Consider the following 14,413-nt stretch of genomic DNA (forward strand, 5'->3'; position numbering starts at 1 on the left):
TTTTGAGCACTGAACGTGTGCTCAAGGATGCATTTCTCTCCCATTTCTGCTCTTGTTTGCAGACAGTCAGAGAGTATTAAATATTACCAAAAAAGGATGCCAAAATTAAATTCTCAGAGGAAGGCATTTTTCAAAGATAATAATCTCATCTAGTAATATTCGGGGGAAAAAAAAATCAGAAGCATTTCAGCTGGTACCTGAGTTCCATGAATGCTCAAATTAGGGAAGCTCAGAAGTGAAGGGTATGTTATCAATAGTAATCATGTTAATAGATGTGATTGCTGATGGATGTGACTGATGGCCTTGCAAATATTGAGTACAATGCCCTTCTTTTCCTTTTTTTCTTAATATATCGCTTGGCACAGCTATAACTCTCATTTTTCTGAACAGTTTTCAGGGCAATGTGCTTTCTGTGACATTGGCATGGTGTAATAGGGCTAGTGTAGCCTCAACAGACCATGTTGAGGTGCTTTACTCTCACTAAAGCACCTCCCACAGCAAACCTTGCTGTGCTTCTCATTAGTAATGACTGATCCACTCCAAGAGAGCTGCCCACCAGATGATATCTCCTACAAATGTTAATACAGCCCATGTTAAGCCAGTTACAGGATTTGGCTTTGTTCTTCCACTTCACTGTGTCACAAAAACATAGGTAACAAATGCTCAGGGGATGAGAAACTGTTCCTTGGCCTGTGGGAAGGGGCAGTGCAGACAGCAGCATCCAGATAACTAGGGACAAAAAGCAAGGTCAGCTCCACGTTCCATCAGACATGCAATGAGCTGAGCCTGTTATCTGCTAAAGGGACTCTAGATGACTGTGCAAGATCTGAACTCAATGAGATAAATCCCACCCTTGGGAAATCCAGTGCTTTTTCTGTACTGCAATCACTTGGGCTCATGACTCAGGGGTTTTATGCTGCAAGTTCAGCATACCCTACACTATCATCTGGTTCTGCCATGGGTGATCCACCTGCAAGCAGCATGTGTCTCCTCAAATCTGCCTTGTTCAAATATTTTTTATAATTGTGTCTCAAAGTGCTATTTACAAACAACCTGTGAGTTCTGCTATTGACAAGATCTTATTTTGAAGCTATTTAAAGATACAACTAAACATATTTTTGTTTTTCCCCAGAAAATATATGCTTGCAAAAATATTATTCCTCCCCAGCTCTGAAGTGTGATAACACAAATTGCAACATTGCAAACTAAAATAATTTCATTAGGAAGATAAGCCATATCCATCTCTCTTTTTTCAACACTCTGAATGACTTTAGCACAGCAATGAGGCATTTCTCTCCCTCCTTCCTCCACTCCAGTCACCAAGCATTCCACACACTTGCAGCCAGATCAAAGGCAGCCAGATGATTCAAAGATTTATAGTATTACTTAGTAAGGGCAAGTGAGAAAGTCAAATGGTAACTTCCCAAGAGACTGATTGCTCTGAACTGCAGCTCATACAATTCACTGACAGAGAGTTATGAAGACATTAGTTCACACCAGGGCAAAGAAAAACTGCCATGTGGGCTCTGGTGTTATTACCAAAGCCCTACCAACACTGCTGGCAAGTTACATTCAGGAATATTGCTGTTTTCAGCACCCATGGACCCCTGTATAGTCAACCTGAAATTGCTGTAATTTTCATTGGTACTGGGTTTTCATAACTTGAAATGGTAAAGGGCTCTGTTAGGGATTCCATGGCCATTTTACCCCTTCAAGGCCCTTCTGCAGTTCCATTGTTTATAACTCCATTTAAGCACTGCAGAGGCAAACTTGCTGCGTGTTTCCATGAAGCCAATGTATCTCTGAGGGATTTCACTCCATCACACCACGGCTGGTGCCAGTCTCAGTGCATCTGCTGTCACTAAATGGCCACCTTAAGCTGCTGCTGGACCCACTGCCTGCACATAGTCTGCACCCAGCAGAGGCCTAGGGCTGTGCATTGAAGAGGAGATACATGCCTCGTTCCTCTTGTGCACCAGCACAGGGCTTAGCATCCCTGCACCCACTTCTGAGGCTGCTTCTCCTTTCCTGGTCAGCCCCAGTTGAAGGCTGGGTGGATGGTCTCACTGTTTGCACCAGGGCTCAGCTTGGCCTTTCCCTTTAGGGAGCAAAACAGGAAACTCCTACCTTTTTCTATTTCAGTTTTAGGATTTTTTTTTAGCAGGCCAGATGGAGAGAGAAATAACAGGGAAGGGTTGAACATTTTGTTTTCATTTAATGAGTTTTGCACCTGCCCTAAGAGTCTTCTTAGGAGAAAAACCCTTGCAAGCTTTAATTTATACAGCAGCAATAAGGGAAGTTATGGGCAGTGGGGGAAGGGTGAATGATTCTGATGTAGCCTTTCTTCTACTTACAGAAATAAAATGTATTGAGATCATGGGAATGGCTGTTGTCTTCTGGGAGCTTTAATTCTCTGCAGTATCACTCAGTCCAGGGAAGACTAACAGCTGAAGGAGTCCTCCACTGATCACCTCATTACCCTTCAAAGACCATCGAGGGAATAAGAACCTCTGGAGGAGTGTGAACCACCATTTCTAGGGAGACATGGGGAGTTTCATTTCACTGTGACTCAGGTTTTCTATTTTCTTACAATAAAAAATAAAGTACCTTGATTTGCAGAGACTTCCCTGTCATTCTCTTCACAAGAACTGCAGGTGCTCCTCTCAGGACAAACCCACCCTGGTCTGTGTTCATGTATCTTCATTTATTCTGACCACTTCACATCAAATTCTTCCTGCTCACTCTTAGAGCAGTGATTTTTACACCCAGCGATGAGACAAAAAAAGGAGCCTTATCACTGAATATGTTTGCTCTAGCCCTGTATCCCTGGATAACAGCTATGCAAAACAGAAATCTATTTATTCCCTGTTGCTGCTATACAGTCTTTACCCTACTTTGCATTTTGCCTGAGAGAGTGAGTCACAAAGATAGCACCTCCCATTCTTTCCCAAATGCCCTCACAAATCAGACCCCATTTTCTGAAGCAGAAACAGATTTCCACATTGGCAAGCCAGACAATTTAGTGTCCTGAGGTGATGGTTTGCATCCACACAGAGCTGGCACCAGAGCAAAGGGGCCCCTGAAGCCTTCGGAAGGGCCTTAAGAAGGACTCGAAGCGTTGGAAGAAAAAGCTGTCAGAAATAAGTGCTGGGACTTCTTCCTCACATCAAAGACATCAAGCTTGAATCCCATCTCACAAGTCCTTTTGCCAGAGGAAGGGAAGGAATCCTGAGGAGTTCAGTTAAGGAAGCATTTACATTTAACCCTGACCTTACTGAACAGAGTTAGACCATAAGTGAAGACCTTTCAATTAGCATCTCATTAATGGATTGGGTAACAGTGATAAAGGGAAGACCAACAGCTTTTTCATGGCCTTACAAGGTTAGCTGGGTTGTTTTACATACAGGATCAGCCACAGTGAGACAAAGCCCTGTACCTGTGATATTAATGCTGAAAGACAGCAGCATTTTATAGGGATATTCATACAGCAGGGATTTTCCCATTTCTTGCAAAATGAAATGGGGAAAATAAATAAATAAATATTCTAAGCACAAGCAAAAATTAAGAGTTTTGAAGCACCAGGCTGTGTACCATTTATTCTGTTAAACATCCATCAGTTACTTCTCAATGTGACCTCAGCTGAAGACATACATTGCAAAACACAGGCAAGATTACCAATATTTCAGAGCCTGGTCTTCATGACAGGTTAAACCATAATTTCGCTGTAATTCATCTCATCGCTGGAGTTGCTGACATTTATGGCTGTGCTTGGAAATGTTGATATACCCAAGGATTTTGCAACATTAGCTTTGACATGCTGAATTAGTCCACTGGCTCCTTCCAAAGAGAATCTGCCATGGAGGGGATGAGGACACAGCAGCTAAGGGCTGTGTGATGTCAGACAGGAGCAGCACTAAAAATCAGCCACTCAGAGCCTCATGTGTATTGGGAACCCCCTCTTTAGCAGTTCCCCATGCTTTGAGGGAGAAAAAACTTGTCCACTGTTCATCAAAAATGACATTTAACTGTAACACAGCAGAGCTATGGCAAGTGGGAGGTGTCAGCATTAATATTACTATAGATGTGAATCATAGGAGGAGACCTCAAGGAATTTCCACCTGTGTAGATATGTTCTGTACCATCCCTATGGTAGCTGAGAGAAAAATAAAAGGCCAAGGACTAAGTAGACAGTGGTTTTGGTAAGAAAGCAGGCAACAGAAGAGGCATGGCCTACCCTTTCCAGGGTCTCACAGGGGGAGCAGCAGGGACCCCTACATGTCCATCTAGTCAGGGAAAGCCACTTCCAGCAGCCACTCTGAGTGCACAGTCTGGCTGTACCTCTCGTCCCCTGTTCCAAAAGGAAGAGACTGAAAAACATGTTGAGGCTGGATTTGACCGGCTGGCCCAATGCCAGAAAGCAGCCCCAGGTGTGTTTAATTCAGGTGTAACATTAATGTTTCAATGTTATGAATATTACATTATGCATATCAGTGACTTGCTGTGTTGAGTCTGACCACTGGGAATTTATCCTGACATGCCTCTGCCAAATGAGGAGGTCCTTGGAAAAATAAACTACAGACCATGCTGCAAACTCTTGTTATACTTTCATTATAGCTTTAATAGGATATTTTAAACCATCATGAGTGATGGTTTATTTGCCCTGAATCTTGTTTTGCACTTCTTAATTGGCAGCTCAAATCCTACATTTCTCTGATGAGCCTGGCACTCAGGTAAACTGTAATGCTGCTGGGTATTGCCATTGATAAAGTCTTTTATTTGGTCTGCAATTAGCCCTCAAGTGAAAATGAGCCTTTCCCAGTGTTCCCTCACTATAAATTACAAAGTTACATTTTATTCAGGAGAGAAGAAAACACAGAGGATTACACTGGTAAATTCATCTCACTTTATCAGCAGTAAATTTGTTGTTCAAGCCACTTAGGTCTAGTTACTGGAAATTCCTGCTTAATTATAACCCAGATGTTCTCAAGGCCCTCTTACCCTCTGGCACAACTTGACAAGTTCTTCACAGGGGAAGTGCAGTTCTGCAGTTTTGAGGGTTAAGATGCTCTTTGGAGAGCACACTAGGAGAGCTGCTCCACACAGAGGAAGGGTAGGGTGGATCTGAGGTCATCCTGGGGGTCACTTTAATCAAGGTAAGCTGTAATCCTGAGCCAAAGGTAGTCACCAGAAGGGGGAGAATAAGCAATTTCTCAGCCCCTCACTGGGGTTTGCCATTTGAGCTACTGCTGTCTCTGAAATGCTGCTCCAGCACATCACCTGCCAATACACAGGGAGATTCGTGGTTCATGGAAATGCCAGTGGCATCCCCAACCCCTCCAGAGATGTCCATGGGACTTCTGTTTCATTTACACTCATACTGTCCTGCTTACTTTCTCTTTTACTTTTTCTATGATATCACATGTATTTTGTTGCTGAGAAAGTGACTCAAATGCATATTTCAGTTCCTATCAGTCCAAATGTTAATTTGTCTCTTTTAAGCTAAAATCCCTTCAACAAAAAGCTTAGAATTCATAAATGACCAGTAAAGAAAAGGGCAAAAATGCCATGGACAAAGACTTCTAAAGACATACTCTGTACACAGTATATAATGATGCTATTGAAGTCATTGCCACAGAATGCTGCAGAAGTCAAAGATATGAAGTGGATGCTTCACACACTGAAACAACTTGGTTTATGATACATCTTGGTTTTTCTCCTTTCTTACCCATCCACATGCTTTTTGTTTTCTTTATAAAGGCTTACCAATTGGGGAAATCTTTTCATTTGAACATTTTAAAAAGTTCTCTCAAAAGAAGGCTTGCCCAGTGCTGTGAGATTTATTTTGAAGGTTATTCAAATCTCTGTTAAAACCTTTACATGGATATGCCCATGGAAGTAGAACTCAGAAAAGAATCAAAGTTTTAGATTCTTAACAATACTCAAGATTGCTTAATGGTCTCTGCTAATAGAAACTAATAGTCTGTGCTTGATAGAAACTAATTCCAAGCCCTCTGAGGTTAAGGATGTAGTTTGTCTTCCTACTTGCCAAGGGCGAAGTCTTAATTCATTGCAATATCTCCTTTTTCTCAGGCATGGTCTAATGAAGCTGCTCAGTGTATACTATAAGTAAAAGAAGCAGTGGTGAATAAATACATGTTTTTTCCCTATTTAAAAGTGACTACTGAAAAGTTGTAAGATTTAAAAATACCACACCCTCCCTATAGATATTGTACATGTGTTTGTTTCTTTTATAATATTTCCATTGGTAGTCCAATCACTATATTAATTGAACTTTAGCACCTGTACTTGTTGTTTCTGTTTTTAAGAGGATACAATAATAACAACTGCAACATCTTCCTAAACACTTCTCCCACATATGTTGTAATTTCCCTAATTCAGACATCTAACTGTGGTACAATATGGAGTTGAAGGGAAAAAATATTCAGTGTAAATACAAATACTGTGTTGACATGATGATTAATGTTGTGGGACACTGACAAATTTTCAGAAGAGCAAGTGCCCAGTAATTCATGTGAACAGGACAGATATTGAAAGGTCAGGTGTTATAGTCAGAAAGGAGTTTCTAAAATATATAACTTCTGCCTCTGGAATTACATTTCCAGTAGATCCTTCCGCTTTGGATTGATTATGACAGATCCAATTTCTCTTTAATTTTAGCAAATTGTTCTGCTATTAGATTGTTAGACCAGAGGAAGATTCTGCCATCCAGTGGTGAAAAATTGCTCTTTTAAGGTCACAGTTTCTACTAAAAACATATTCTGCCTTTAATAAAATTAATATGTTTGGGCAACTGTAAAAACTTTTTCTTTCATTCCTGAAAGAAAAAAACAATTGAGGCAACAATTTTACAGGGCAGTACACATACATTGGCAAAACTGGTGGGGATGTAAGCAGACCCTTGTTGATTCCTTGGGTTTGTTCTGTCTTGTTACACAGCACAGCTCAGGATGCTTCTGTTCCGTGCCTTTACAACCCTGGTGTGAGTAGGCCAGGTCCTGGGCTGTCACAGTGCTGTCACCATGTGTGCCACAGGCCCCTGCACACACAGGGTGTCAGGTATGGAAATGTTTTCTCCCCAGACAGGGAAGAAGGAGGACACATGCTGGGCCTGCACTACCTCTGCTTTAGGCCATTATCTGTCTGACCACACTCACAGCCTTGCTACAACAGCAGGCAATGTCAGGAATCAGTCTTGGACCATTTAACAACATGCAAATCCATATTACAGTTTCCCCATAGTTATAATACTGTTACATCCCCATTTAGTAACCTCCCTGACAAAAGAGAGTGGGACCTTCCCTGCTTCTGGCACTGGCAGGGGGGGAGGTGTGGTGACTCCCCTCTCCTCAGCCTTTCACACCCTCCACCTCTCTTGTGTCCTCTCCAGAGCAGTACAGCCCTGCACTGGGAGGGCAGTGTACCCTCCTGTGCCCTGTGCTCAAAGGGTGTGGAGGCTCTCCTATTCGAACCTGGTAATCAAACAATTAACCATCTTCAGAAAGCAGTCAGCAGCATTTCTGGAGGTGAGCACTGATGCCCCATGGTGCCCAGCAGAGCCCCTGTGAGTTGTGGGGTGAAATATGTAGCAAAACACTTGATGAGACTCCAGCCAGCACAGGTGACTCTGTGGGGCGTCCCATGGCTGGGCAGGTCTCGTTTTCCATGTGACAGAGATGGAGGCTCGATGGCAGAGCAGCTGATTCCTGAAGTAGGCCAAGCAGGTGAACTGGAGGAGATGAGCTGGAAGGATCAATGCATGAGGTGACAAGAGCATTAATCAGAGCTGCCATTGTACCCAGTGTCAGGAGAAGGCCCAGACCTCAGCTTCATCCTTTCAGCAGGAGCAAATCAGGAGAGGGGTACCATCCCCATCTACGAGCACAGCACAGCAATACCATTAATTCTCCTCCAATTAGTCCCTACAAGTCTTCCACCCCGAGAGGAGCTGTCAGAGCAACTGGAGTTGTTTTTGAGCTTTGGATCACACAGGGACTACCCAAATCATTTTAGGCCAAGGGACGCACAGAATACCAGGGAGACCATGTTAAGACAGCACTGGCCAGGAACTTGATAATCTATCTGACTGGAACTGTCATGGCCCTAAAAACACTTGCCAGGCCTGGAAGAGCAGTTTGTTTTACAGATGTGGCCTACTAGGCTCACTCATTTGGGATATTGCCGAGGGCCTGGTGAAATCACTCTGGGTCTAAAGTTTTTGAGCAAAGGATTGACAGGAAAATGCATTTAATTAGTATTTTGAATATTGCATTTGCTTATCGTTTGTTTCACATCCTAAGGGCAGTGACCAGGCAGCTGCATCATTCTGCTTCAAATGTCTTTGAGTACCACCATAGTTATGCTGGAAAAGTACTCGGAGGCATTTTGAGGTGGGAGACACCGGCAGCACAGAGGATGGACTGCTCAAAAACTTTCTTCCTTCAGGGGAAAAAGGGACCTGCACCAGTTCTTTTGTGAAGGAACAGTGCTGGTATCCCAGGTGAACCGTGAGCAGGAGTGATGGCAGCAACTCACCCTACACCATTTCCACCACAGCTGCTTACTATTGAAGTGAAGGGAGACACGACCATCCGATTGATGCATCGAACTCCGACTTTATTGATCAATCAATCACCTTAAATAACAGTGCTAACGAACGCCATGAATATTCTGTAATCCAATGTCATGATAGGCTAACAGAGAAATTTCTAACCACTCCCTTTGTTTTAGAATACCTACAATTGTTTATTAAAGACAGAAACCAAAACAGAAACCAGAAACTAAAACAGAAACTAGTGTTCCCAAAACCTCTACATCTGTTCTCAGGATAACAGGCCTTCCCAAGGACGGTGTTCTGCTTGCCATGGGAAGACAAGCTGAGAACTTTATTGTTTATAGAATGATGCCTGAGAGAGTCTAATTGTTTATACAAGTCAGAAGGCTGAGAACTGTTAGAAACGGCCTTACTTTTCCCTTATACTTTTCTCTCAATTTTATGTCTCATGGCCTTTTCTTTAAGTCATTCTCCGACAGCTTACCTCACAAATAAAGACGTCTAAATTTAGGGGTTTTCATATAGGTTTGAAGAGCAAGTGCACTGACCGGATGGAGGCATCTCTTTTAGGGTGTGCTGGACAGTCCTCAGACTGCCTTGAGGGGAACTCTTATTGCCAAAAATTGAGTTTGTTAATCAGAATTTTCCCCTCGTGAACAGCCAGCACAGGTTCATGAGGGAAAATCCTGACTAACAAACTCCTTTTCCTTTTATGACAAAGTTACCCAATTGATTAAGGGAAGCCAGTTGATATAAACTTTTTGGATTTTAGTAAAACTTTCAATAGTGTCTCTCACAGAATCCTCCCTTTCAGGACCAATACTCTTCAAATACCTTTCCCCAATAGGCAGTGGGGATGGAGTGGATAAATTCATCAGACATTTCAACTGCAGGAGTGCAGGGGGCAAACCCATCAAGTGGATGAGACATAAGTGATACAGAACTGCTCAGCTTTTCCAAGGCAGGTCTGAAAGGCAGCCTTCATCTGGATAGTGCCTGTGGGCTTGTTAAACCTCCATGTTAAGACCCTGTGCTTCACTTTGCAAGAGCTTTCTGGGGCTTTCTTTTCACATGCAACTTCTCAAAACATTGATTGGGGGAGTGCTGGATTTGCTCACCTGTCAGTAGGACAGCTGCAGGTGGGTGGACTGAAGACTGCTGGCATTCTGAGGCAATACCTGTCAAACAAACTATTTTTCAAGCCAAAATCAAACATTCATGTTGACTTTTACATGGACTGAACTTGGCTTTAGAGATGGTGAAGTGCCCTCTCAGAAAACTGATAGCATTTCAATTAAAAGAATGAGATTGCCTAACTTCAGCATGGCACAGCTTTTCTCCTTCTGATGTATTGAATCCAAGGGTTTGGTTTGGTTTTATTTTGTACCCAGAGTTCAGCCTATATCTTCACTCCAGGAAGAGAAAAAAGTACTGTGATCAAAAATGTAACTAAGCAAAGAGAAAACACAATTGAACTGTCTTTCCTATCCATTATCTAGGTAGATGGACAATAAATTTATGAAGGAATTAGTTTTTAGATAGATGAAATTCTTGCTTCTACCATGCTAACCTTGGAGACAGTTTCATTCACCTAAAGAGAGACAAGCACAATCTCTTCCCGTGCACAGAAGCAAATCTTCCTGAAGTAGAAAATGCTTAAAAGTGAACTGCATCTCCCAAAGACATTTTGGCTTTGGGATTCATATTTTCCACAAGGTGCTGTTCTTACTCAGCCTTATTCCCACAACTTTATGCTCACAACACAGGTTCTTTTGACTAAAGTTATACAGGTGCTTAATCAAGTATAGAATAAGACAGCATTTATTCACTATTTTTATATAGCAATTATGAATGACTCACTTGCATGTGATTTGTTCAGTAAGAATTATGAAACTCTTCTGTTCTGGTAATGTGAGAGATCTTTGCTTTCTGACTTATATTCATTATCTTGGGAGGATTTGTTCCCTAGGAAAATGATCAAATACTTGTGTATTTCCATAGCAAATATTTTTGAGGGAGAAGTGCCCTCTCCCTCAGCTGTGAGTGGTGACCCCACTAACCAGAGTGGTTCAGCCCCTGTCAGACCAGCATCAGCTCTGCCTGAGTGCTGAGCACAGCCTGACTAAAGCACAGCAAAATAAACTCATGGCTGGGCTTGGACCTGCTTCATGCAGCTTTCCTTATCAAGCAAAAGGCAATGCAGCTCACAGAAGAAACTGCAGAAACAGAGTTTCTGCTGGCGGATGCCATCAATGTCAGCAGAATTACACCCCCAGGGAACTTCAAACTTTCAAAGCAGTAGATATTTTTGAGGTTATTTTGAGAATGTTTCAAAGGGGAACATTATTCAGAACACTTGATACTCCCTTTTTCCAAGAAGTCAGGAAAATCTAAATTCCAGAAGTGGGTTATTTCCTCTTTAAGGAAAAATGAGCTGGCAAAGATGCTGGATATCAGCAAGGGAAAGCAGACAAAATTTGGTATTATTTTGTCTGAATAGCATTCATGCCCCAAGGAATTGCTTTATTTCTGGACTACTAGCAGTGAAGTTAGATCAAATGGAATTTTTTAAGGATCCAAGTAGGAAATGTGAAACAATGGCCTGCTTAGTACTCCAAAAAAAGTTCAAACCCTCATCCTGCTATCTTTGGTGACATTGCTGTTTTACCAAGGGTGAGATGCTGGAGATCAAAGGGTCCTCATTCATTCTAAATACTTTTTTGCCAGGAGCAAGTAGGAGGCTGATATCATCATGAGGCCTCTCTCAGTGATTTTTCAGTCTTGGGAATTGGGATCCTGGGAATCTGGAGAGGTCCCAGTTGACTGGAAGCTGGCTAACATTGTCCCAGTTTTCAAGAAGGGCAAAACAGCTGACCCTGGAAACTACAGGCCTCTCAGTCTTATTTCAGTGCCTGGTACAATTATGGAGAAGATTATACTGGGAGTCACTGAAAAAAAACCTGAAAGACACCACAGACATCAGTCACAGCCAGCATGAGTTCATGTCAAACCCAATTAGTTTTTATGATGAGGTAACCTATCTAGTTGATCAAGGGAAGCCAGCTGATGTCATCTTTCTGGATTTCCATAAAGCTTTCCATACTGTACTGCAAATCCATGTAACTCACAGGGGTTATTGCTAGCACTGGTGACCATAAAGGAAAGGCCCCTTTCTTGCATGAGGCCCTGCACATCTTTGCTTTATTATTTACCCACCCCAAATTTTCACTGATTGAAGGACTTACTTCTATACAGGCAAAAATAGAAAAGGCCTTGGTGTAAAGAAGCAGACCTGCTATCCAACATCAATAATCTCAAGGCTGGATTGGCCCACAAAACATGCTCTACTTGCTTTTCCACCATTTGAACTAAAAGGAAAGAACACTTGCTCTGTAAGTGAAGAAGATCCTGACACACCAGCTAAATAGTAAAAAAAAAAACAACTAAAAAAACCCTCCCAAGAAAAATACCCACTACACAACAACAAGAATGTTAAATTTAGCTCTTTCACCAAACATGGAGGAGTTCTTTCTGATTAGTTGGCAGGATATGGGGAGGCAATTATTTGTTTCTGCATATGAGCTGATCAGATATAAGAAGAGCTTGCATGTGAGAAGAGTCTTTCCAGAGCAGACAGATGTGTATTACAGTTTTGATAAACTCACAACAGAAGTGGGCAAAATATTGTGACAGTGAAAGTAATTACCCACACAAAACAAAACAAACAACAACAAAATCCTGGGCTATGTTTTTTAATCTTGAATTGTTGAAATGAGGCCATTTATCTTTTCAAGATTATTCAGTTTAGTTAAGGTGGGTGAAAATTTTTAAGTAAAAGTCTATGAATTATGTTAGACAAGAGGTCATATGATACATTCCCAATGTCCTTTCTGGATTTAAAATCTATAAATTTCTATTAGGACCATTAGTTTTCACAGGCTGCTAACTTTATGATAAACTCTCTGATGGGCCTCAAATTCTTCATGTTTAGTCTCAGGGGATAACATTGTCCATATATTAATTTTGAAAGAAAACTAGCTGACTAGAAATTGAAGGAATAAAAAATTTAAAAAAAAACTTAACACCACGCACACAAAACAGCATTTCAGTTTCCCCTCTTGAGACCACTGCTCAGTCAAAAAGATAAGGAATGAAAAAGGCTAATTGATGTAGCAGAGACTGTGCTCCCACAGAGAGTCACACTATTCCTTTCTGGAAGAGAAGATACCTCAAACAAAGAAGCTGGGTAGGGAGAGCTAGGCAGGCACAGGGGTATTATCCAGAGTATCTGGCTGCAGCTACACAGCACTGCCTGTCTTGGGACTCCAGCTCTCTAACTCCTCTCCTCATTCTCACACAGTTGCATCAGCCCTTGACCAAAACCACAAGGTCACTGATGATATTATCCACCAGCATCTCTGAGTATACAGAGAGAAGGGGGAAAGCCAAGCCAGATCCCTGCCCTGGCTGTGTCCCTGTCTCATGGTGTCAGAATGGTTGGTCCCAGCAGGAAAAAACCCCAGGGAAGGGGGACGCTGAAGCCACAGAGAAAACCTGGCAGTACTGCACCCCTTTGGCCAGAACAGAGCTGTGAGAGATCTGAAGTGCTGAGGTATGGCCAGATTTGTGACCAGACTGCACCCACCTTTGCAGTGAGCACTAACACAATCCACCCTTCCCCTCAGACGCATTGCAGCAGTTAAAACATAAAAAAGCATTGGTTTGTAAAACTCTCTACATTGCTAAAATAGTAATGCCAAACACAGTGCAGCAGAGCCTGCTTTAACCTTCTTTTCTCAAATGTTCTTCATTTATTAGGTCTTTGCTTTTTCATCTTCATGAGAAATATCCCCATCTGTTTTGTGGCAATAATTCTAGGTTTCAGTGTTTTGCTCCAAGGTGAAGGAAAAAAGCAAACTATTATTCTGTTCACTGAAGACTAGAAAAATGGCAAATCTTGTAACAAACTCTGAGATTGAGATGGGACAAAATCAGTTTCTCTCTCCATAAAAGATCGATTGGAAAAAATAATCTTCTTAAAAGACCATGTCTGACACTAGCTTTTTTCATTTTCTGTAGTTCTCTACAGAGACTTATTGTGACTGTGGTTGTTTAAGGTACAAGGACAGTGTCATTTGCCACACAGTAGCAATCCCTTTTATTCTGCAGAGCAAATTCAGTCTGCATAAATATATTTATCTCCTTTTTTTTTTTTCCTGGTGCCAACATGCCTGCTTACTGCAGGATTAGACTTCATGCTTTGTCTTTATGAGACCACTTCTTGACTGATGGACTAGGAATCTATGTACATGTTAAAAAAACATTTCATTTTATATGGGTTAGCTGGAAATGTCCAGATAGGAATGAAATTCCTCCTTAACCATCACCTACTGGCAGCTTATTTTTTTTAATTTTCTCTCAACTTTGTTGCCCATTGCATTTAACATCAAAAATTACTTCCCATTTCACCAAGCAGGCTACAAATAGATAGAAAGTCCTTACATGCACTATTTCCATGGGATTTATAAGGCTAAGAAGATACACACAGGGGTTGAAGAAGCTTCTCCACCACAACATGGCCTGAAAATTCATGCAGCGATGCATCTTCCTGGCCTTGCTCCCTTGTCCTCTTGCTCCACAGCCAAAGGGAACTTTGGAGAACTTCAGCTTCAGTTTCCTGGTTAGGATCTTCCAGTCCTGACTGCAGTGGGAGATGGACTGTTTCATGTGATTTGGGGAAGGTTTATTCAGGATTGGTGGGAAATTTCCTCCCAGTTGTTCAGGATTAGAGATGTTTCACTACCCCATATGTCTGGAAGCATTTATGTGTTTCTTGGAAGC

The sequence above is a fragment of the Melozone crissalis genome, unplaced genomic scaffold (genome assembly GCF_028551555.1).
Source record: "Melozone crissalis strain CALT ecotype California unplaced genomic scaffold, PUWL_Pcris_2 ptg000013l_1, whole genome shotgun sequence".
NCBI classification, from domain to species: Eukaryota; Metazoa; Chordata; class Aves; order Passeriformes; family Passerellidae; genus Melozone; species Melozone crissalis.